The sequence below is a fragment of the Sorex fumeus genome, unplaced genomic scaffold, assembly GCF_029834395.1.
Source record: "Sorex fumeus unplaced genomic scaffold, SorFum_2.1 ptg000008l, whole genome shotgun sequence".
In the NCBI taxonomy this organism is placed as follows: Eukaryota; Metazoa; Chordata; class Mammalia; order Eulipotyphla; family Soricidae; genus Sorex; species Sorex fumeus.
In genome coordinates, this window is record NW_026606065.1 from 47,901,149 (window position 1) to 47,927,015 (window position 25,867).

Sequence of the window (25,867 nt, forward strand, 5' to 3'; positions counted from 1 at the left end):
AGTTTATTTTTATTAATTCTGGTTCTTCTAAAGTTTTTCCCTGGAAAATTAATAACACCATTGGTTTCATTGTTTTTATACTGTGAACCAGTACTGATAAGTAGATGGATTGGTAGCTAATAATCACTCTGGTAGAATGGTGATTTTTAAACTTTTCATGCCTACAAACTAGCACTGGTCCATGGATCACCAGTTGAAAACCACTGCTGCAATTAAAAGGAAGTAAGATATTCAAGAAAGCCCTAAAAAAAAAAAAAGGCCATCAGGTAGGAAAGGGGGCAGCAGAGCAGACAACAGAAGAGGAGCTTTTAAGAAAGAGGCAAAAATAATTTCATACAGACCAGCCAATCCAGACAATTTTTTTTAATGTAGGAGTATTGCTATTTATTCAGCCATTGATTAGGCTGATTGAATTGGGCATAAACTCCACAAACCCACATATTTTTTTATATGGCATTCCTGTGACTTTGGTCACTTGGAATAGTTCTTTTTTTTTTCCTTACTTTATTATTTATTTATTTTTGCTTTTTGGGTCACGCCCAGTGATGCACAGGGGTCACTCCTGGCTCATACACTCAGGAATTACTCCTGGCAGTGCTTGGGGGACCATATGGAATGCTGGGAATCAAACCCCAGTAGGCTGTTGCAAGGCAAATGCCCTACTCGCTGTGCTATTGCTCCATCCCCGGAATAGTTCTTAAATTGTTGAATATAATGAAATTTTACAGTTGGGCATTGATTTTCTTAGATTGGGAGTTTCTTGAGGACCACAGCATTTCCACTGGGGTTTGAAGCCTCATCTCTACCCTACAGCATAGACTTTATTCAAAGCAAGCTCTTACTCTTTCCAGATAAGTTCACTGGATTCTCCTTGCACGAGGTCTGGTGATCAAGACATAGAGGACACAAAGATGTATGCAGGGGAAAAAAAAATAACATCATTTTGAACAAGATCATGAGAATTATGTTACTTCCTGCTTACAAATATGTGAAATACGGTGGGCATTGGTACTTAAAACAATTTCTTTTTGAATTGCTTTCAGTCACACAGCACTAGCAAATACTGATTGTCAATACAATATTGTAAGGTCTCTGGCTCACATCACCAGTCACAGGCTTATCTGTCATGGAGTTTCCATTTCAAAGCATCAAGGGAGGCGATTCTAAGGTAGGTTGTTATTTAGGAAGAGAAGAAAATAGTTGCACACTTCCTAAAAAAATTTGGGTGTATTTTGTGGGAATGATGCTTATGATGATAATGATAAGGTCCCCAGCTGTCTGTAGAAGTTCCTTTCTGGGAAACAGCTGGCAATTCATTCTCTAAAGATTGCATCTGGCTTGATTTGCCAGTACTCAAATCCCATTGATCTGGTTCTGTTCTAGCCCTCTGTACTCGCAGTTCAAAGAGCAGGGAGGCCTGTAAAGAAATTACTGCCATATTGTTCAATCGGCCACAGTGAGCAATATATACGATTATAATTAGGAACACATTAAGGGAAGCAGCTCAGTGGAGATAAGCTGCTTGGCTGCATACGCTTTTTGATGAGGGCTTAGCGCCAATCCAAGAAGAAAAAGATTAAATGTTTGTTACCAATCCTTTTGAACTTGTGGCAGAACATGTGGTAAAGCATTTTTGATTCAAATTAAAAGCATCCTAGGATAAAAATAACTCAGTTCTCCCAGGCCTTTCCAAGTGAAACCATTTGGAGACTGATTTATTGTATAGCCCTTAACCTCTTTCCACCGGCATGATTAACGTAAGCATTTCTGAATCCCATGTAAGCCTGGACAGGTATTTGTCTTGTTACACATCTGTGGAACAAATGGCAATACAAATTATACACTCAACAGATGTAAGTTTTCAAAGACCAGGCAAATTTAATTTGACTGTGCATGTAAATGAAAAGTTCATTGAACTCTGAGGGCAGCAATGTGGGTTACAGGTAGGGTTTTTGCGTCAAATGTCGCCCAAAGGCCAACAATTCAGAAACCCTCCAAAGGGCGCTTCCTAAATTTAGCAGAGAAAATATAGGCTGCTATTCTAGCACCAGAGAGGCAAGTGTTATGGAAGGCTAAAAAAGGGAAAGCCTGAATTGATCTCGGCATGAGAAAGCCTTTGCAATTCATTGGGAAAAAGTAAGGGCCAGATAGTCATCATAAATGCTAAGCTTCCTTGTCATGAGGCATGATTCAGTTGTTTCTTCTGGGAAGGAAGAATAGAAAGCTTGCTCAAGGTTCAGATTTTAACTTCCACCGTGGCCAAGGACAGGGCTCTTAACCTCTCTGTGCCCATTTACTATAATATTGAGATACTGGTGTTTATATACTGCATAGCGCATGAGGTTTAATATTCTTCTAATAACTGTTGATCAGTGAAAAATGGCACACTATGCACACATCTTGAGATTGAAAAATATGTAGTTATAGCCAACTACCTGCTCAATGAATACTTAAATTTAAATTGATTTTAATTATTTCATATTTTAATTTCTAGAAACCTTGAGGTGCCAGCTTAAAGAAAAATAGACCAATACACACAGATGCACACCACACACACACACAAACACACTCACTCACACACATACTGTTCTCTACCCATTAAAAATTGCGAGAATTTTTTCACTCTGTACAATTTCTTGCACGATAAGGTAGATACCATCTACAATAGTGATTTTGAATTTCTTAAAGTAATAAAAATCAATAATTAAGATCATAAAAAAATTTTTAGTGCTTTAGTTGCAAAACTCTGTCAAAATGTCCACTTTCTGCTATCTAATTTTTTCCAGGTTCTCAGATTGTTGATTAATGTCTTCTTTAAAAATCCATTTGATCTAATCATTCTGGAAGATATTTGGTTAAATAAAGTAACATGATTTTGTTTAACGTGGTAACATACCTGGTAAGATTCTAAGAGAAGGCAAAGTATGAAATATTTTCCAAATTTCTTATTTACCATTTTACTATTAAATTCTATCAGAGACTTGTTTCTGAGTGGGGAAAGATCAGACAGTACATACAATTTGTTTTTGTTTTACTATATTATGTGCAAGGGTGGATAAAAGTGGAGCCTCTTTGACAGGAAACTTATTCCCAAATCCAAATGAAAAGGGGTGAGGATGATCCATTAAGAACAATCATTTGCCTTTAGAAAGAAGAATGAAGCAAATGGATGGGTAGAATATCCCTTTTTGTTTTTGCACATACAAGGAAGAAAATGTTACTAGTATTCCTTTAGAGTTTGCTTCGATTCGTTCCTGTACAAATAAAAATAATAAGACATTTGGTGGAGCTTCGTCCTAATTTATTCTAATCTGTGCCAATTACTAGGGGGGGTCAAACAAGCCAAACTATAATTAATGACAGTTTCATAAATAAATATATTGTGTTTAAATAATAATCCTTTTTGTTCTTTGAAATACCAATTAGTCAGGAAGCTCTTGCTGCTTTATAGCCACTAGTCAGGAAAAACATTAGAACTCCACAGCAGTATGAGAATAACTCAGTGCCACACTCCTAAATGGGCAAAGTTAAAAGGCAGCAAGGGACATCTTTTGGGTAAAACTGGTATAAATGACAGTGAAAATCCATTAGCAACTTTACAGCCTATAGTTAAGTAACCACCAGGTACTCTATCTGTGGGCCTTTACATCATATACATTGGAGATTTGTCATCCCCCCTTAAGCCTGGAGTTTAAGGTTACAATTGGCATTTTATGCATATTCCATTTTCTAGAATATTTCACAATGCCTGAGTCATATTTGGTATACCTGCCACACATTTACTAAACTAAACTAACATCACATGATTCAGAACAAGAATTTTTATTAAAATATATTTACAATATTTAGAATAATGGAATCCAGTCCCAGTTTCAAAGTGAAAGAGAAAAATCTCATATTTACGTAGATATTTATAAGCAAAAATATACAGCTCATGTGTGACTATACAAGATGGCATAAGAGCAGTAATACCTTCTAATATTTATTCTGGCTCATATGTACCTATATCACTTTTTAAAATAAATATAAGGAACCTTAGTTATATGTTAGGTAAATTGTCGCTATTGGTTATATCCTAAGGTAATTTTGACTCTCGATCCTTCTATTGATCATGGAATTATTCCTCATGCCCAGTGCACTCTGGGAATATAATATCCTGTCTTCAATATTTTTTCCAGACACCGAACTCACACCCCTGCCTGTGAGTAAATGTGAGATGAAAAGCAAATAGCAAGAATCATAGTCATGATCTGAAACTTGAATTCTACTTTGCAAATTTAGTTTAAGAAATTGATATGCTTTGGGGAGAAAATGCTAAATTGTCGATGTTTCTTAGAAATCCTTTGCCATCTTCCAAAATCAACAAATCGAAATGATGCAGAAATAAATACTTCAAGGCAAGAGATAGTAATCTACTCATGAAGCTGCGGGTAAAAAGACCTAAAAAGACCCAGCTGAACTGCAAGTGAAGAATCACAGCTTCTAATCTTGACTTTGCTGAGAACTAGCCATGAAACTTGGAATAAATCACTTGACCTTTTAGCGCTTCTGCCTTCTAGTAGGTAAAATTCTGTCCTTATTTCCCTCATTGTTTCAAAAATAAAATGAGAGGGATGGTTTATGTGAAAGTACTTTGAATAGTAAAATGTGCTATATTATTATTTGAAGAAGGCCTTATCTTCTCTAACCTACTTAGCAAAGGGTTGTAAATGAAATACTGCATATTAATGTGGTCCTGGGGTTCAGAGAACTTAGAGTCAGTCTCTGGGCAGCATTACAGTTTCTGCTGTTTTGCAAGTCAGCATAAATTTTGCACCCCAAACAAGTTTTCAATGCCCTGGAAGTCTGAGAGGCTAGTGTGAGGCTGCTTAATGCACTCACCACCCCCCAATAGGAACCCTGGAAGAGAAAGGAAGAACATTTAAGAGACAGAGACAGTTTACAGGGAACAGGCCCTGCCTGCCAAGTCTATGCCAAAGCTACAGTTCCTTATGTGCACGGGTGTTGAGAATAAAGGAAGCATGTCTAAAAATCCAAGTCTCGGCAGGAATTTCCATACCCTCTGGGTGTTTTACCAAGTTACTAGAATAGATGCATGTCCATGCATAAGTGTGAATATACACAAACAGAACATTCTAAAAGCAGATAGCTTTGCCATGATACACACCCAATTCATGAAATGGCATCAGTTCCACCAGCCTTATTTGCTATTGTAATTGGGTTCTCTTGGAAGCATGTTTGGTGCTTTTTTATTTTACCCTGGAGTCATTTACCCACTTTGTAGCACTCTGGGCCTTCACAAAGTACATTTTCCCCCACACAACTATGAGTAGGTTAACTTACAAAAGGAATATTTTTTTTCTTATCTTATAAATTTGAGAAGTACTTGATAACTGAGTTTGGGATTGAGGACAGACTTGGAAAATTTTGGTTATATATATGCAAACATAGAACCCTGACTCAATATAGGATCTCTCTTGGCATTTTCTTAGAAAATCCAAGTGCATTTATTACCTCCAAGATTTTAAAGGAAGTTTGAGTTCCGGAATCAGATGGCCTTTGTGTGTGTGTCCTTGGGCCTGATTCTTCCCTTAAGAGCAAAGGCTACTCACTCACCAGGACACAGAGTCAAATTTAAAAAAATCTTCTTCCTAGTTGCCAGAGCCCTTGGGCAACTATTAATCATATTAATCATTTTTATCATTATTATTACTTTTTTTTCTGTTAACTCAATTTTTTTTTTCACTGATAAGTGAAACACCATGAGGTAGTTATAGACTTATAAATTTTCGTGCTTGGATTTCAGTTATACAATGATCAAGTACCCATCCCTTCACCAGTACCCATCCTCCACCACCACGGGTCCCAGCATTCCTCCCCCCCATCACCCCCCGTCCCACCCTGCCTCTGTGGCAGGGCATTCCCCCTTGTTCTCTCTCTCTCTCTCTCTCTCTCTCTCTCTCTCTCTCTCTCTCTCTCTCTCTCTCTCTCTCTCTCCTTTTGGGTCCTGTGGCTTGCAAGAGAGGCATTGAGTGGCAATCATGTTTGGTCTATAGACTACTTTCAGCATGCTTCTCCCACCCTGAGAGGATCCTCACAACACCCTTCTCTATCTGAGCTTCCTTTTTCCCTAGCACGTGTGGCTGGCCTCCAAGTCATGGAGCAAAATTCCTGGTACTAATCTCAGCCATTCCTGGGTGTTAGTCTCCCATTTTGTTGCTTTATGTTCCCCAGATAAATGCAATCTTTCTGTGTATATCCCTCTCTTTCTGACTCATTTCACTTAACATGATACTTTCATGTAGTACCACTTGTATGTAAATTTAATAACTTTATCTTTTCTAACAGCTACATAGTACTCCATTGTGTAAATGTACCAAAGTTTCTTTAACCAGTCATCTGTTCTTGGGCACTCAGGTTTTTTCCATATTCTGGCTATTGTAAAGAGTGCTGCAATGAACAAACAATTGCAGATGTCACTTCGACTATACCTTTTTGCCTCTCTGGGATATATTCCCAGGAGTGCTATTGCTGGGTCAAATGGGAGATCAAATTCTAATTTTTTGAGAATCGTCCATACTGTTTTCCAAAAGGATTGGACCAGCCGGCATTCCCACCAGCAGTGAAGGAGGGTCCCTTTCTCGCCACATCCACGCCTGCACCGGTTGCTTTTGTTCTTGTGGATGTGGGCCAGACTCTGTGGTGTGAAATGATATCTCATTACTTTATCTTCAGAACGACAGAAGCGTGGGCTAGGTAGATGAGAGCCAGCAGGCACTTGTCCATGCGGTGAGGGTAGTTCACCCGTTTGTCAAGAATGACTTCTTATACCTTCCTGATGAGGCACTGCTTAATGTTGTTGGTGAGAGGATGGGTCATCATGTCAAAAAGGAGAAAATTCTGTTTCTTTGCTGTTAGTACACCCTTTTCCACCAGGTTCTTAGCCAACCATTCCCTTACATTTCTTAATTCATAATGTAATTTTAATGGATTCCATGTCTCACCAATTAGTAATTCAATCCAATCTAGACCATTTCTGGAGGCTAAGTCTCCTTAACATGCTTTAGAACTTCATCAAGAAGAATATCCCCTGTGGAGCTTCTGACTTACAGAGCACCTTTCATGTTGATAGACTTTTAGGTCTCATTCCACAAGCCTCTAGGTGTAACCTTCCTCTCAATGCTAATTCAATTAACATACAGCCACATAATCCAGATAATATACAGCCATTCCAAAATGATGTGTAACCTTCTTGGTCCTTGAGGCCCAGCAGCAGCACCTTCTCAATCAGGGTTAGCTGAGTTTCCTTGGAGTCGCCCTTGTTGTCCTTGTCCTGTCCTGCTCGTTGTGGCAGCCCTGTGCGTTGTCCTTGCCGCCACACCAGCCTGTTTTTACTCAGGGCAGCCCCAGATGGGGGCGGGTGAGAGCCCTCCCCGCCCTGAGGGACCCAGGCTCTGCAGCCGACCTCCACTACCCAACTACTCACTGCCACACTCTAGGCTGCTTTCTGGACACATCATATTCATATGACACTTCCTACCCATTTTCCGTAATTACCACACCATGTTTGATGGAGTTCAGACAATAGGCAACAAATCATAGAGAAATATACATATATATATGTATACACACACACATATATATATATATATATATGTCTCTTGGAGAGCCCAGCAAGCTACCAAGAGTATCCCGCCCACACAGGCAGTGTCTGGCCAGCTCCCTGTGGCATATTTGATATGCCAAAACCAGTAACTATAACAGGTCTCATTCCTCTGACCCTGAAAGAGCCTCCAATCGTTGGGGAAGACCAGTAAGGAGAGGATGCTAAAATCTCAGGGTTGGGATGAATAGAGACGTTACTGGCACCCACTCAAGTAAACCGATGAACAACAGGATGACAGTGATACAGTGCCATGTACCATTGTTGAGCATATAGCAGATTACTATGAAGTCTGTCTGTATCGTTAAGATGAGAAGTAGTGAATAGATACCTGAAAACCATATCTGCTGCTTGAGAAAAGTTAAAATATTTTTACTTAGCAATTAGTAGTAATAAACAAAAAGCATTTGGAATCAAACACTATCCACTTAGTATGGCTTTATTTAGCTTGGCTTTGTGTTATTATATTGCTCATTTAATTTAAATGATTTTCAGTTTGACTAGAGAGGTAGGTCAACAGTCTGAGTTCTAGCACTTCATGGTCTTCTGAGCACAAAGCCAGGAATAGTTCTGAGACCTCTTGGCGTGTCCCCAAAATAAAGCACAAAAAAAAACAGGATTTACTCTCACTTTTGGTTGGAGTGATAGCACAGTGGGTAGGGCATTTGCCTTGCACATGGCTGACCTGGGTTCGATTCCTCCATCCCTCTCGGAAATCCCAGCAAGCTAGCAAGAGCATCCCGCCCACATGGCAGAGCCTGGAAAGCTCCCTGTGGCATATTCAATATGCCAAAAACAGTAACAACAAGCCTCACAATAGTGACATTACTAGTGCCTGCTTGAGCAAATTTATGAACAATGGGAGGACAGTGCTACAATGCTATTTTATCATTATTATTAATCATTATTAATCATCATTAATAACTGGGCAACTATTAATCATTTTCCAGTGCTCTGGAAGCATTTGTCACTCAATAGGTTTCTCCAATCAGGTTATAGTGATGAAGACTCCATGTTATACAGCAGTTTTCCCTCAACCTTTTTCTAATCATGGCCATGTTTAACCTATTTTCTTCCTGTGGTCTTCTTGTCTTCACAGTTTTCCCTTTGTATGGTGCCTTGGCCTCCTTATTATGTGATTTTCACTTGTGGATACCTTCGAATATCCTGGAGCCCACAAGTGCCATATGACCCCCAGTTGAAAAACTGCTTTGGTGAGAGCTTTGTGATTGTGTGATGGTATAAGAGTATGACAGGGAAAAATATAAATTGACATTCCAGCCAAACCATTTATATGACTTGGACAATTTATTAATCTCTCAGTTCCTGTTTCTTCATTTCCCAAATGGCCATAATAGTTTCTGACTAAAAGGAAGGTAGTGAGAATTAACTGAGATAAGGCAAGAAAAATGCTTTGGTACCAGGCACACAATAAGAAACCAATAGCAACTGATTTCTACAGTAAATCAGAATTCAAGGGGAAGACATTGCTTCTGTTACAGTTGAAAAGCACTTGGTTATGGAGGGTCTGAATTCATTAAAAGAGGAAGATACTTTGATTTTCCAACTTAAACAGAGAAAAGCTATGCATAGCAACTTGTTAGATTTAACCAAGTACATAGCTTTCCCATCTATAAGCCAAGGAGATAAACTACAAAACATTTGTAAAAGAAAATTAGGGAAGGAATTTCTACACTCTTGGTGACTCTCTTGGTAACTCCTGAACAACTCCATGGCAAAGCAGGAGAGAAAAGCAAATCTAAAATACTTAGTACATTTGATGCATTTATATATATATATGTGTATATATATGTGTTATATATATACACAAACATACATATATACACACACATATATACACACAAACATATACATGCATGTATATATACACACATATATACAACATGTATATATAAATATATGAATAATATATGGATATATATATATTTAAGACATGTGTGACATTATAAAATACAATAGAGCCATATATTTGCTGCTAGAGTTGGACATTTTAAGTTGAGAAAACTAGCATCTCTAGCCTTGATGACTCTTCGGGTATGCTGTTGGCTTTCATTTCTAGCCTGGCCCTTTGAAGAAGAGATTGAGTGTGTCTGTGTGGTTCCTGTGGGCACAGTTGTATCACACTTCTGTGTACATAGAGGGGAGGTGGAAGCATCTCTGATTTAGACCATGGGCCAATTTTTGTAATGTAAATACTCACACCCCAACACTTTGCTGAAAGTATAATTGAGAAGAGATGTATACAGTTATTGCTAGATGGTTTTTCCACACAGCGTGCAAGTATAGCTAACCCTGAGAGTGTATATTATTAAAATAAATATTGGGGAGGTAGGACTGACAGCACAATAGGTATAGGACATGTCTTGTGCACTACTGAACCTAGATTTGATCCCCAGCACCGCATATGGCCTCTGGATCCCACCAGGAGTAATCCTTGATCACAGAGCAAGGAGTAATCCCTGAGCACCATCGGATCTGGCCCCCACATAAATACATATCATTTATATATCATAAGCAATAAATATAATAACATATATTTATTATTTATGTTTATTATATATTTGGGGCTGGAGAAATAGCACAGTGGGTAGGGCATTTGCCTTGCATGCAGCCAACCCAGGTTTGATTCCTCCATAACTTCTTAAGAGCCCGGCAAGCTAACAAGAGCATCCCGCCTGCACGGCAGAGCCTGGCAAGCTCCCTGTGGTGATTCAACATGCCCAAAACAGTAGCAACAAGTCTCACAATGGAGATGTTACTGGTGCCCACTAGAGCAAATCGATGAACAACAGGAGGACAGTGCTATATTTTTAGATATAATAAGTATTTCTGTTTCCTAAACCTCTCAAGGCATCTCCACTTTACGTTTGTTAGAATTTTTTCTGTCTCCAGGTTGAATTATTTCTATCCCTTGAATTTTTTCCCCACCAATATTGCCTTTGTTTTGGATCCTATCCTGTTTCTCTGCTATGAATTATGAGCCACCACTGTCTTCTAACTGAAGATAATGAAAGAGAGATGTATGGGAAGCAATCATTTATGGGGAAAATGGAGACTTTTATTTCTAATATGACTGCTATAAAATAAGATGCTTGAACCAAGGATTCACTGTAGTATGTATCCTGAGCAAAGTTGCTGATACACAAGTTCAAGTTCTTACAATTGCACATAAGGCATATTTTCAACATGTGTTAAAAACAGTCTATCAACTTTTCTTTGCACCCAATCCAGTTTGCACACTGCTGCCAGATAAATCTTCCTAAAATAACACTCAGATCACATTTCCTACTCAGAAATGCTAGAGGCTTCTCAATCCTTTCAGAAAAAAACGTCCAAACTTAGCCTTCAATACGTTTCACAGACAAAACGCCATTGACCAATTACTATACAGTCTCCTCATGCACCTTTACTTGCCATCCTTTTCTGCCCCTAATCTCCCATCTTCCTTTATGTATCCCATGTTTCAACATCTGTTTGTCTTTGACTGCTAAATGTATATTTTGACTGCTAAATTCATACTGCTACATTCTTATGATCTAAACTTTAAAATACACGTTTTCTGTAACTTCCTTCTGATCACTCTTCATGATTTGATCTTTTCTCTTCTGAACTCAGTCAGCTGCCTTGCCTATACCGTCCAGAGTACTCATGTTACACACTGCTTGGTAACGAAACTATTTGTTTAATAATCTTCTCAAATGGATTACTAGCATGAAAAGCATCAGAACCGTGTCTTTGACTGTTCTGCCAATAGCTTCCAAAGGAACATTATAGTGTATCTTTCATCCAACACTGTTTAATATGGTTGTTACTACCAACGTGTGGCTATTAAAGTACATGAAATATGCCCAGTATAGTGAAGAACATAAATTTTAATTTTATGTATTCTAATTCATTTAAATTTAAGCAGTCACAAGTGACTCCTGGCACCATATTAGACAGGATATCTAGACTCTGGACAATGACTTCTGCTTTGTAGCTACTCAGCAACTACTTGTTGAAAAAAATCAGTGAAATTCTCTGATGCTAAAACAAATTACCCAAACTGCCTTCTGCTCATATCAAATCCCAATTAACCTTTTTTACACTCTATGATAACTCCTTAATGCTGTGTCCCTCTCTCTCCCAACTCTTGTCACCTATCAATAATAGCCTCTAGACAGAACTGTTGTGTTCACAAGTACATAGTCTGCTTTCTGTCCTCAAAAACCCAGAGTTCTATGTATGCCACAATGGAGCACTGAAAAACAATTTCTTTCCCAAAGCTCACTTCTACTCTCAAGGGTCAGTGAGCCAAAGTCTGCATGATTTAAACTCTACACTGAGATTCGCTCTTTAAGCCCACATTCTCACTTGGACACATCTCTTGTTGCTTGTCTCTGTTTCTTTTACAGGCTATTTGCACTCTGGAGATATCTATTTTCTTAATCACATACTGCTCTCTTCCTCTCTCTTCACATCCTTCTACATCAAAGAATCAAATACAATAAGCTCTACACTGAGTTGTTCTAGAAACTGCACTACCACTTACAGGCATTTTAATCATACTATATAAATTCAATAAAAGTCTAAATTTTAGTTTCTGATTCTTGAAGCATCCCTGGACACTGATAGATATGGTCCTGCAATAAAGAAAGAAAATAATTTTTCTGTCATACTCTTTGTCTGGTAGTAGCTATTTTAATCTTTTACTCTAAAATAATTAAATTATTTTGTTGATCTGTGCAATTCAGAGTAAGTTTCATAAACAACTGAACTACTTTTAAAATTTTCCAGTATTGTCATGGTTAGACTTGGAGGCTAGAAGTCCAAGATTAATCTGTCAGCAGGTTTGGTTTCCTCTAAGGTCTCTGTCCTTGGTTTGAAGATAGCCACACACTTGCTGTATCCTCCTCTGGGCTCCCTCTGTGCACATGCACCTGTAGTGAACCCATCTTTTTTCCTAAGGATAGTAGTCATATTGGATTAGAGACCAACACATCATTTCATTTAATCTTTAAATGTCCTGTTCACAAATATAATCACATTCCAAGTGAGGGTTGATGGTTTTAGAACTTCTGTATACAAATTTATGAGGGTTAGAGTTGGACAGTAGTACAGAGGATAGGGTGCTTTCATTGCATATTACTGACCCAAGTTCAGTTTCTGACACCACATATAGTCACCTGAGCCCCACCAAGCGTGATTCCTGAGTGCTGGAAAGCCAGGAGTAAGCCCTACGCACTACTGGGTATGGCCCTGAAACAACAACAACCAAAAAAATAAGAGTTTGGAGGACACAGTTTAGTTCATAACAATTACATTAGACAATAAACATAATAAAGTATTCATCAAAATATGCAATGAGCAATAGCACAACAGGTAAGGCATTTGCCTTGCACGCAGCCGACCTGGCTGGCCCAAGTTTGATTCCTCCGCCCCTCTCGGAGAGCCCAGCAAGCTACCCAGAGTATCTAGCGCACACGGCAAAGCCTGGCAATATACCTGTGACCTATTTATTCCATATACCAAACACAGTAACAACAAGTCTCACGATGGAGATGTTACTGGGCTCGCTCTAGCAAATCCATGAACAATAGGAGGATAGTGCAGTGCTACTTGAAGCATATTAACTTCTGGTTAAGGGGCTGGAGTGATAGCAGAGCGGGTAGGGTGTTTGACTTGCACGCGGCCAACCCGAGTTCAATTCCCAGCATCCTATATGGTTCCCTGAGCACTGCCAGGAGTAATTCCTGAGTGCAGAGCCAGGAGTAACCCCTTTGTTTTACCGGGTATGACCCAAAAAGCAAAAAACAAACAAACTGAAAAAAACCTTCTGGTTAAAAAAGCCAAGTAATTTAATTTGCAGCAGATAATTTGATTTATTTTTGTCCATTCATTTATACAGAAGAGACAATTTGAAGGATTTAAAAGGATATAAACACAATGGGTCCACAATGTGGAATAAAAAGTAGAAAATACTTTCAGATAATTAAAAAATATAAACTTCATTGAAGAATAACACCAAGTTGAATTTAAAAATAAAATATAACTCAGACATCAATAGCCTATAACAGCCACTTTATACTTAAATGTAATCATGGTCATTTAGAACTATTTTTATGATTTAATTAACTAATCTTTATCTGTAGAATACTTTAAATATATGTTATTTCAGAAGCTCTCTTCATTAACGTATTCTAGTTTATAAGACTATTAAATGTCTTTTATTTTAAATGAAAAAATTAAACTAGATCATTTTATAAAAGTAAAAAAATGAAGTGATATGACATCTGCCTTATAAAAATCTATATAACAAAAGGAAACATTTGCTTATTTGCCTCCTGTTTTTATTAGACATCTTCTTTTGCAGATGTTATTTTCCATGAATAATTTACCCAAAAATTACTTAATCTAATTCCTTATAAGCTTCTGTTTCTTGAAAAGCTTTTAAAATTATATTATACATTACATTCTCTCTCTCTCTTTTTCTCACTCTCTCTCACACACATACAGGAGAACTCGGTGTCAAATGTAATTAAATATTTTATAGTGCAACCTAAGTCTCTAAAGATATTTTTAATGAAGAGTCTATTATCCTATAAATACTCTGCACTCCTAGGCAACTTGTCATTTTATACTTTGTGTCCCATTCACAAACAATCTTGAACTAGTAATTACACCATTATGTGACTCATTATGCTATATGTTGATTACATTGTTCTATTGAGACTTTAATACTAAGAGGAATACACACTTGACTCTAAAATAGTGATAAGATAGTGATGTCAAAATGTACACTATCGATACTATAAATCCATAATTCACCTAGCTCTAAACCTAAGAATTAGACTATAAAAAATAGAAATGATGTGCTTAAATAAATGCAGAATTGTTGTCTTTGGACTCACATGGTATCTAAATTCAGCCAAAAGATGTTACCAAATTATTTTTTCAAGAGCAGTTTATGTAACATAGTATAGAGAATAACGTTCATAAAATGAATGAAAATCACATGAAAGGACCTTATTAAGTCCTCCCCTTGCCCCACAATATACAACTCATTCACTACTTTGGTTTAAGAGCCGCCCTTCTATGTAAACCATAATGATCAGCTTCTGTTCAATTTATTATATTTATCTCATATTACAAATAAGTGGTAAATGTTTCCTTTTAGGTAGGAGAGGTTTTGGTCATAGTTGGCTATGCTCTGGGCATATTCCTGGCTCGTGTTCCAAGATAACTCCTAGCAGTTTTCAGAGGAACATATGTGATTCCAGGGAACAAATTCAGTTTGTCTGCAAGCAAGGCAAGCACCTTACCCACTATATTATCTCTAGTTAAGTGGCAGATATTTTCTTAGGATGGTATAGTATAGTAGGTATTTTTGCTGTTGTTTTCTTCTTAGTTTAGAGGAAAATCAATTTCCAGGCCTGAGACATGCAACTATTTTGTACTTGAGAAGTGCTGACAGACTTGTATCCTTGTTGGATAAGATGGGCTAAAGGGTTATAGAACATATATTGGGCTTCACCTATTGAGTAGAAGCTGTTCTAAACTGATGAGATTCTCACATTTATAAGCAACACATTAACTGTCTAAATAAAACTCTAAGTATGCAGCATGATACCTGTTATTTTAAGCAAATTAGCTTACATTATATTGAAGACAGCAGACATGATAGTTGGTTAGAGTGTTCTAACAGAACTAACACACTCTGAAGACAAAACGTGTGTTTCTCAACTGGCCTGTGCCCAAGATGCAAAACCAAGTTCACTCAATTATGTAGTACAATAAAAATCGATTTTTCATGTTGATAAAAGAAGGAATTCCTAAATGCACAAAACAGTTTGAACACAATGAGTAAAAAATACCCTGCTAAATGAAAGCAAATAGTGTCTTCACATTGAGCAAAAATGTCTTCTCTCTTAAAATTGAAGAGAAAATATATTTAAAAAACAGTACAACCAAAAAGAAAAAAGAATTAAAAAAGGGGGCGCGGGGGTTGGAGCCATATCACATTGGATAGGGCGTTTGCCTTGCATGTAGCCAACCCAAGTTCGATTCCCAGCATCCCATATGGTCCCCCAAGCACCGCCAGGGGTAATTCCTGAGTGCAGAGCCAGGAGTAAGCCCTGTGCACCACCGGCCATGACCCAAAAAAGAAAAAAAAAAACAGTACACCCTAGATTTTAGAATTCAAAAAAAGAAAAATATAAGTGATACCCACAATAGTATTGTTATAAAGTCAAAACAAAAACACACTGTAAAGTAGTAGATACAGCATGATGTAATTTTTTTGGAGAAGCATAAATCTATGTAATGGATGGCATTACTCATATTGATTATCTTCAATAGTATAATGATGGCTTTTCCTATTTTTATATGATCTGGGCTTTCTAAGGTTTTTATTATTATTATTGATTGTACTAGTAATCTGTGTCCAGATGTAAGAAACAAGGGTCTCTGTTTATTCAAATTATTCTTATTAAGTCAAAAAATAATATTTCAGGGACTGGAGTGATAGCACAGCAGGTAGGGCGTTTGCCTTGAATGCGGTTGACCCGGGTTCGATTCCCAGCATCCCATATGGTCCCCTGAGCACTGTCAGGGGTAATTCCTGAGTGTAGAGCCAGGAGTAAGCTCTAAGTATCGCCGTGTGTGACCCAAAAATAAAAAAAAATTTTAAAAATACTTCAGAACCCAAATTAATATTTATCAGGGGTTGGGTATTGCATATTATCACATTGAATTTATACTTTCAATTTTGATAGAAAAGTCTCATTTTTCATTTGATCTTAACTAAAATCCCAACAAGAAATGAGAATGTCCCATTTTTGAAAGTGAAGTTTCCTGTGATTCAGATCTTGTGAGGTATTCTCATTGCTGGGTCACCATGGTTCCACCAGACATGAACATGGCTAGTAAAATAGATCCCTTACCCCCAACCCCTTTCCTATTTTCTAAAAGATGAGTTAGAAAATTGTTTTATTCTTTTCTGTATATAGCCACTACTCTGTTTCAGACAGTACTTGGAATAAATATGAGAACAATAAAGACATAAAGATCCTTGACAGACCTGTGGTGAGATGTGGGGAGAGCAAAAAGAAGATATGGAACCAACTAATCACAATAATATGTTAATGGGTAAAAATCCAAATTACAAGAGGAGGGGGCTTCACTAGTCCAATCTTTCTGGAAAACAACATGGACAGTCCTTCAAAAACTAGAAATTGAGCTTCCATATGACCCCGTGATACCACTTCTGGGAATACATCCCGAGGATGCAAAAAAGCACAGTAGAAATGACATCTGTACCTATATATTCATTGCAACACTGTTCACAATAGCCAAAATCTGGAAACATCCCAAGTTCCCTAGAACAGATGACTACTTAAAGAAACTTTGGTACATCTACACAGTGGAATACTATGGAGCTGTCAGGAGAGATGAAGTCATGAACTTTGCTTATAAATGGATAGACATGGAGAGTATCATGCTCAGTGAAATGAGTGAGAAAGAGAGGGACAAATATGGAAGGACTGTACTTATTTGTGGAGTATAAAACAACATAACATGAGGCTGACCCCTAAGGACAGTAGATACATGGGACAGATAGATTTATTATGAAAATAAGACTCATTTCACCAGTATGGAATTTTCTGCCCAGAAATAAAAGAAAATCTCTGCACTCAAAATGACCATCCCACAAGGCTTATTAAAATTCAGGTGACAAAAGAAAGAACCAGCTTTATTAATGAGGAGCTATAATGATAAGTCACATTATTGGATACATTGGTGTAATAGGACATAAAGAAGTTGTAGGCAACAGTGACAGATCCAGATTTTTGAATGTTGAGCCTTTATTTCTGCTAAAATTTTGGGCAATGTAAAACACCGGAGATCGGTTATTCATTTTCTTGGGATTAATTTGAAAGATAGTTAAATATGACATTTATGTCTGTGTCTCAGCCAACATGCCACTAACAGGGTAGCACAAGAAGAAAGGTTCCAGGAGAGTCAGAAGTAATCGTTTTCAATGTGGGACATGCCTGGATCTGCAAATTCCAAAGAGGGTACTTTGGAGGGGGTGTGGGCTGGCAGAAATCTGGTTGAGTAGCAAGAACTTCAGAGCAGCAGAGAGGCAGAATCTGAGATTTTAGAGACTGTAAGCAAAAGGCTAGACACAAACCTTATGTGTGGATATCAGCCTCCTCTCAGGGACGCAAAGAGCCAGCCACACATCAGCAGACCCCAATGGACCAGTACAGATGAACATCATCACCACAGAGCCCGAGAATTGCACACAGAACAAGGACCTGCATTCATAGGAACCCCACTTGCCCACTGCTGCAGGATTACATGATCTCCAGCCCCCAACACAGAGACACATGACACCATCTTGGGGCAGAGCAGAGAAACGTTGGGAAATCTGAAAGATGGAACATTTACCCTAAAGAGACTGAGTCATCCAAAAGAAATTATCTAAACAGGAAGAGACAGAAATGCAGTTAATTAGCAAGATTAAAGCACCCCACCCCCACCCCTATGCCACTAATAAGCAGAGTTAACAAGCTCAGGAGAAAAATTAAATCATTATCAAAAGATTCCCCCCAAGCTTCTGAAAAGCCTATAAGGAGGAATTATATGAAGTTGTGCTCACAGGGCAAATGACGCTTATTCTATTAAACTAGTATCTTGGTGTAATAGAAGTACAACTTTTAACAAATAGCCTCAAAAATTGATTTTACATGTGTGTGTAGCAATAAAAGTTGGTGTCTTTGAAGAAAAGTTGCCTATAACTCAGCTACAATTTGGACTGATCATGGTAGACAAGAGATCCCCAGTAATCTCTAATGTTAAGATCAATCTTTTTAGTTACCAGCTGCTTGCTGTTATTCGCCTTACCCTGCAGTTTTGGGTGAGAAGCGCTCACCATAAATAAATTCTGTTCATAGTTTGGTTGCTCCTATGCTACTACCACTGGACTCATTTCCCATTTATTTTGAGATGGACAATAAGAAAAAAATTGAAATGCATTCACAGTAGACAGAGTGACAGACATCACTTGGTCATCAATTCCCAAGTTCCTACATCATGTGAGACAATCTGGGAAAAATTATTGTTCAATAAGTAGTCAATGATGAGTTCAGTAGAACAAAACAGACTTTTCTGAATTGCTATGTCTAATAAACCTGATTATTCACATAAAAATCTGAAAGGGCTTAAAGTAAACAGCTTCCCTAAACTTCTCCCAATAGTATGCTACAATTGAGTGGGACCAGCTTATCAGAAATTAATATCTCTATCCAACACTGAAATTGATGATGTCACTGGTAGCTTGACATTGGCATCAGTGAACATATTTATACCATAGAAATTATTAGCAAACAATAGTAAGTCTTATTTAATTCATTCCTGGATAAGTCATTCTTAAGTATCTACCTTCATCATATCTTTCAAATGCCTTGTCAATAGCATGCCACAACACTAGAATGTTCCTATGTGGCCACTGCTGCAGCAAATTATCACAAAGTTAAAGGTAAAGGCCCTCCCGTTGATCGTTGATTTGCTCGAGCGGGCCCAGTAACGTCTCCAGGGCTGGAGCGATAGCACAGCGGGTAGGGCGTTTGCCTTACAAGCGGCCAACATGGCCGACCCAAGTTCGATTCCTCCACCCCTCTCGGAGAGCCCGGCAAGCTACCGAGAGTATTTGATATGCCAGACACAGTAACAACAAAGTCTCCAATCACAAAGTTAATAACTTAGAAACAATATAAATATATCACCTTACAGACTCATAGACTAGAATTTTGACATAGGTCTCAGAAGGGTAAAAGTTAAGTGTCGGCATTTTTACCAAGACACTCTAAGAGAGGGTACATCTCCTGGCCTTTGTTAACATCTGAATTCATTGGCTAATTCTCCCATCCCTCTATCTTTAAAGCCTTTGACAGCATGTTGAATACTTTTCACAGTCTATACCTCTGACGTCTTTCTCTGTCTTCCTCTTTCACTTTTAAGAACTTTCAAGATTACTTTGAGTCCACTTGGATAACCTAGGATAACCTCTGAAATGATCAGTTCAACTGTTTGGCAACCTTAATTCCAATTGTAACCATAACAAATTCTTGCATGTAAAGTAGGACGCTAATATAAGGATATGAATATCTTTAAAGGACCACTGTTCTACCTGACAGGAAAATCCCAAGGAATTCATTTTAGAGTGTGACAAAAGTCATCTAGTAAAAGCACATTGAATTATTCACAATTTATCTTGTGTAATTAATTTGTCCTTTTATAGTGGTATCGCCCAAAGTGGACCAAACAATTCAGGGGGAAGTAGTAGGCTTAGTTGCCACTGAGGATGTGTGCCTTTTGTTTGTTCACTTAAAGAAGATGTATTTCCAGGGGCAACTAAGTATTTTTCTGAAAAAAGAAGCAGTAGACCAAATAAGTTTGGGAACCTCTTTTTATGGCTTCTGTGGACTTCTCTATGAAATGAGTGTTTTAAATAAAGTTTTCTTTACCTCATTTTTGAAATAAATCAATTAAGAAAATAGGAGTAACTATATCTTTTAATGGACTCTCGATAGACATAAAATCATAATTAATAATTTATGTAATGTAAAGTTTTAAGGTCAAAAAAATTCCCAATATTTCTAACTCAATTATTCCCTCTCTGTACGTGGTTCAAACCGCATGGCACTGGTGGAAGACAATGTCTATAAATAAGAACTGAGGGCATTTACTTAGAATATGGCCCTCAGATCACTTTAGATCTTCACTTGAGTCGGGGATCTATATATTAGATCTCTCAAAGTCTTCTGAAGTGGTGAAAACAATATGCAAGAACTTCCTGGGCTTATAGGACAAGAGATGGACAACTTCCCCTCTAGTTGCTCTTCCTATCTCACAAATTTCAATATTGTCTAAATAGGGAAGAGGGCTGAGGGAGGGCAAAGTATGAGAGTCACCTTATTTTCAATTTCTTTGGTTAGGGGCACACATGAAGGTGCTGAGGGGTTCAGAGATTACTAGGGAATCATATGTGTAAGGCAAACATCTTATCTCCTATAGTGTCTTTCTAGCCCCTGAAATGGCTACTCCCAGTCATGAGGTGAACCCAAATACTTTCCAGGAGGAGTGAAACAATTAAACATTCTCTGTGCTAAGTGTAGATTGCTGAGTTTCTATATTTTAAATGATCCTTTTACTTATTGAACTGTAATTTTTACTTCTTGCTGTTTATGCAACTGGCACTTTGTCTCCTTTTGCCAGGTGTATTGTTAAACTGCTCAAAATTAAAATTCTGCTTAATTCACCAATTTGTTTACCTTTTACCCACACACTCAATCCTTGCATACTAAGGATCTTATTCCATTCTTATTCTGTTTGCTGCACTGTACACTAAAAAGGTAAAGGTAAAGGCCCTCCCGTTGATCGTCGATTTGCTCGAGTGGGCCCAGTAACGTCTCCATTGGAGACTTTGTTGTTACTGTGTCTGGCATATCGAATACTCTCGGTAGCTTGCCAGGCTCTGCGAGAGGGGTGGAGGAATCGAACTCGGGTCGGCTATGTTGGCCGCTTGTAAGGCGAACGCCCTACCCGCTGTGCTGTACACTAGTCTTGACTAAAAAATAGATACCATGCTTGGAAAAATATTAAAGAATGCTTAATAAAAAATATTTTTAAAAAAGTTGGAGCGATAGCACAGCGGGTAGGGCGTTCGCCTTACAAGCGGCCAACATAGCCGACCCGAGTTCGATTCCTCCACCCCTCTCGCAGAGCCCGGCAAGCTACCGAGAGTATTGGATATGCCAAACACAGTAACAACAAAGTCTCCAATGGAGACATTACTGGGCCTGCTCGAGCAAATCGACGATCAACGGGAGGGCCTTTACCTTTACCTTATAGAATTAAAACTTTTTATTTCCCGACTCTCCAGTGATAGTGACAATTTATTTCCACTGACATAAAAAGAAAGTCCTAATAAACTATGTGTTCATTTGACTCTGTTCAGTTGAAGACAATTTTATGCTATCTGTAAAGAAAAACAAGATCTCTCCCAGGATGTTTTTGCCTAAGGCAAGTAGCTGCTAGTTGTTAGTTATCAGGTTCTGATAAACCTGACACTACCCAGTGGTTATATAACCCACCACTCCCTGGTCCTGCAGAAGGTTCCGCCTTTGGAATCTGTGTCACTTTCTGCTGCTATCAACAATAGCTGCCAGGTGAGATGGTGACCCTAACAGAGCTAAGATTACAAAGTCAGGATCACTTTCTGTTTTGTCTGATTCTGTTGTGAGGACTGAACATCAGAGTTAGAGTCTTAGGTGCTGGAACTTTTCTGATAACCCTGCCGAGGCCCAAACTAATCTTTCCTCTTTGGGCTTATTTTTCTGCAGAGCCAGTAGGGAAGCAACTGTAATTTGGCAAAAAGAATCTAGACCTTAGACACTAGTGGAACTTCTGTGAGTTTGAACTGTTCACGGACCATTGTGATGCATCAGCTTTCATTTGCTTTGTCTGATGAAAATGACATGTATTCAAAATGTATGAACTCCAGGCATAGGAGAAGCAGCCAGCTTTGATACCTAGGACCATTTCTATAGGAAATGAGGACATGCTAAACACAAGAAAAAAACTAATAATAATAAGTTAGGGTAAAGAGAAATAATTGCAGAAACTCTATAGGATTTCTTCTTTGCTTACTTTTGTTTTACAAATTCTTAAGATATGTTTAAAGCAGTTTGTGCAGTATGATCTTTAAATTCTTCCTTCTTGGGGAGAAATTAAAATACATCACTATTTTCTAGTTTTCTCCTTTTTCCTAAAAGGTTGACTTAGGCTCTGGGCTCCTTTCACAATAGTTAGTATGTCCCAAAATGATAGATCATAATGAGCAGAATAAAAACAATAATTAAAAAAAAAAAGAACAAACAAAAATCCAGCCATGGAGACATTCAAAGAAATGACATTGTTTTTATGGAAAAATTTTAGATTATAAAGCAGATGTAAGAATATTCTTTAGACAAAATTCTGAAAAAGTTAGAAAATATAGATTTTCTAGGGGTATCAACTAGTTCTAAGATACCAATGACTAGATCTGCTCAATGTTATCAAGTTCCATTAAAATATAATATATACATTCTAGATTCAAAGTATTGTTCTAGATTCTGCAGAAGAGGCCAAGCCTAGGAAACATGGACTTCACTTTCATGAAGTCCATTGCTGGAAGAAGTGAGGTTGAAAAGAAAATGTGATAGGTAGGAAATATGTCTGCTCTATTACAATTAGATTTACTAGTTTTATTTTGGTCAAAAAGCACACAGCTTTAAAAGAAGATCTCAAAAATCACCTCATTTTGAAAACAAGAAAAACTTTGACTCTTTTCTTACCATACCTTCTCTACCTTGTCAACAAAGAACCTAATTTCTTTTTTTTTTCTTTTTAGGTCACACCCAGTGATGCACAGAGGTTACTCCTGGCTCTGCACTCAGGAATTACTTCTGGCGGTGCTTGGGGGACCATATGGAATGCTGAGAATCGAACCCTGGTCAGCCGCGTGAAAGGCAAATGCCCTACCCACTGTACTATTGCACCAGCCTTCAGAATCTAATTTTTATCTTTAAGATCCACCTTTGGGCAAGGGGGGCTGGCTCAGTGGTTAAAAGCCTTCAAATATGAGACCATGGGTTCAATCTCTAGTGCCACTTACATGCACTGGGCGTGGTCCCAGCTGTTTTGTGCTCTAGGACAACTTTCCATACTATATATGATGTAGAGCCAGAGAGCTGTGAGAATCACAATGAGCATCAAAATTTAAAAGAGCGGTAAGCATTGAGGCCAGAGTGCAATCCTGGCAAATAACATAATTGTATTATGAAAACATCACCAAGAAATAAGTGCCACTTTGGCCAAAACCGAGACTGAAATGGAAAGCACCCTGCACCTTGATGAAACTCCTGCTTAGTATAATGAAAGGAAAGAAAGTTAGACAAGAAAATCACTTTTGGAGCTTAGAATTCCTTGTTAACCTCACCTGGATCCAACAATTCATTCATTCTAGCTCAACAGTCTAGTAAGAATGACATCTGTTTACATGCCACATATAGTTTCATATTTTTTTCTGCGGCACCTGTACATTTTTGTAAGGATGTATCTGCTATTACAACTTTCCCATTGAATTTAAATTCATCTCAACAGGAACTTTACTCCCTTCTTTAGAATTTCCTGTACCATCTCTTGAAGCATTGAACATTTTGGGTATTCATAAGCCTATTATCCTAATATAAATCATATTAACACAGAAGAAGGGCTCTTTTCTAGTCTCTGAACCCTAATTTTCTTTGCTCTATGATGACAACTCTGAGAGTCTATCTGAAGGACTTTCTTCAGCTATGGTGGTCAGTCCCCTTTAACAGATTAGAGAGAGCAATGGGTCCTTATGAGAAATGAACCATCCAATTCAAAGACTTTGGAAGAAAGCATTTCCAGAGTTCTAAGGTTTAAGCTCAGAATAGATTCAGCAATGCTAATGCTTATATGAGTTTAAGTGGGCGAGAGAGGGGCTGGAGAGGGGAAAGTATGACACTTACATAATGGATGCTCAGAAAAATTTAATTCTTCACCTTTACCACATTTCGTGCAGATGAAATGTTTGTGACAGGACCAATTTAATTAGAAGGAATTCAAGCACAGATCATCAACGATCAATCTAAATCTTATCCATAATTTCCAAATATGGCTTTTAGTCTTCCTGGGGTGGTTTGAAAATATGATCAGATTCTTCTTCTTCCCTCCGCTCAATAAGAAATGAGGTCCATTCCCCCAACTTGCTCGGGGTGACCTCATTATAGCATTGATCAGGACAGCATAGCAGAGATTCCCAAGACTAAGTCACAAAAATTCTGCTTCCATCTTTTTCTCTGACCTGCACAATCATTATCCCAGAGTTACCATGTAACAATCCACATACTTACTTCCTACCATGTTGTGATGAAGTTGAACCCACAGGGAGTATCCATAATTCTCAAAGGATAGGACAGACCTTTCTAAACTGATCCTGAAGGAGACGATCCACACAGAATGACAAGGCCTCCACATGGTTATGGTGTCTGGTCATTTGATTCCTACCAGGTCTTCCTAGCAGAGGCCTCTGACAGAGTGGAACAGAAACCAATTATCTCTGCAGTACCCTGTTTGAGTTGCTGACTCACAAAATATCTAAGGGTAAAAAGTACGCTAATGTCTCCTTTCCCTCTCTACTTCTGGAGAAGAGTGAAAAGATAGGGTCATGAAGAAAACATCCTTTCATTAACAATCAAATCACCCCATTTTCTTTCTTTTTTTTTTTTACTTTTTATTAATGAATCACCGTGAAGTACAGTTACAGACTCACAAACTTTTGTGCTTGCATTTCAGTCATACAATGATCAAGTACCCTTCCCTCCACCAGTGCCCATTTTTCACCACCAATGGTTCCAAGCATCCCTCCCACCACCCCCAACCCATCCCCTCCAACCCCACCCCACTTCTGTGGCAGGGCATTCCCTTTTGTTCTCTCTCTCTCCTTTTGGGTGTTGTGGTTTGCAGTAGAGGTATTAAGTGGACATCATGTTCAGTCTTTAGTCTGTTTTCAGCATGCATCTCCCATCCTGAGTGGGCCCTCCTAGCACCCTTTACTTGGTGGTCCCTTCTCTATCTGAGCTGCCTTTTCCCCCAGCATGTAAGGCCAGTTGCTAAGCTGTGGAATAATCCTCCTGGAATTTATCTCATCTATTCTTGGGCGTTAGTCTCCTATTCTGTTACTTATCGTCATCATTCCACAAATGAGTGCAATATTTCTATGTCTGTCTCTCTCTTTCTGACTCATTTCACTTAACATAATACTTTTCATGTTGATCCACCTATATACAAATTTTATAACTTCATCTTTTCTAACAACTGCATAGTATCCCATTGTGTTTCTTTACCAGAGTTTCTTTAACCAGTCATCTTTTTTCAGGCACTCAGGTTTTTTCTAGATTCTGGCTATTGTAAACAGTGCTGCAATGAACATATAAGTACAGATATCATTTCTATTATACTTTTTGTGTCTCCAGAATATATTCTCAGAAGTGATATTGCTATGTCAAATGGGAGCTCAATTTCTAATTTTTTGAAAAAATTACATACTGTTTTCCAAAAGGGCTGAACCAG

The 25,867-nt window shown here is 38.1% G+C and overlaps 1 pseudogene; it reads right to left on the reverse strand.

Annotated features, from left to right (window-relative positions):
- Nucleotides 1–6,720: 6,720 nt before the first annotated feature.
- Nucleotides 6,721–11,144, reverse strand: LOC130019354 (Golgi phosphoprotein 3-like; annotated as a pseudogene).
- Nucleotides 11,145–25,867: the final 14,723 nt, after the last annotated feature.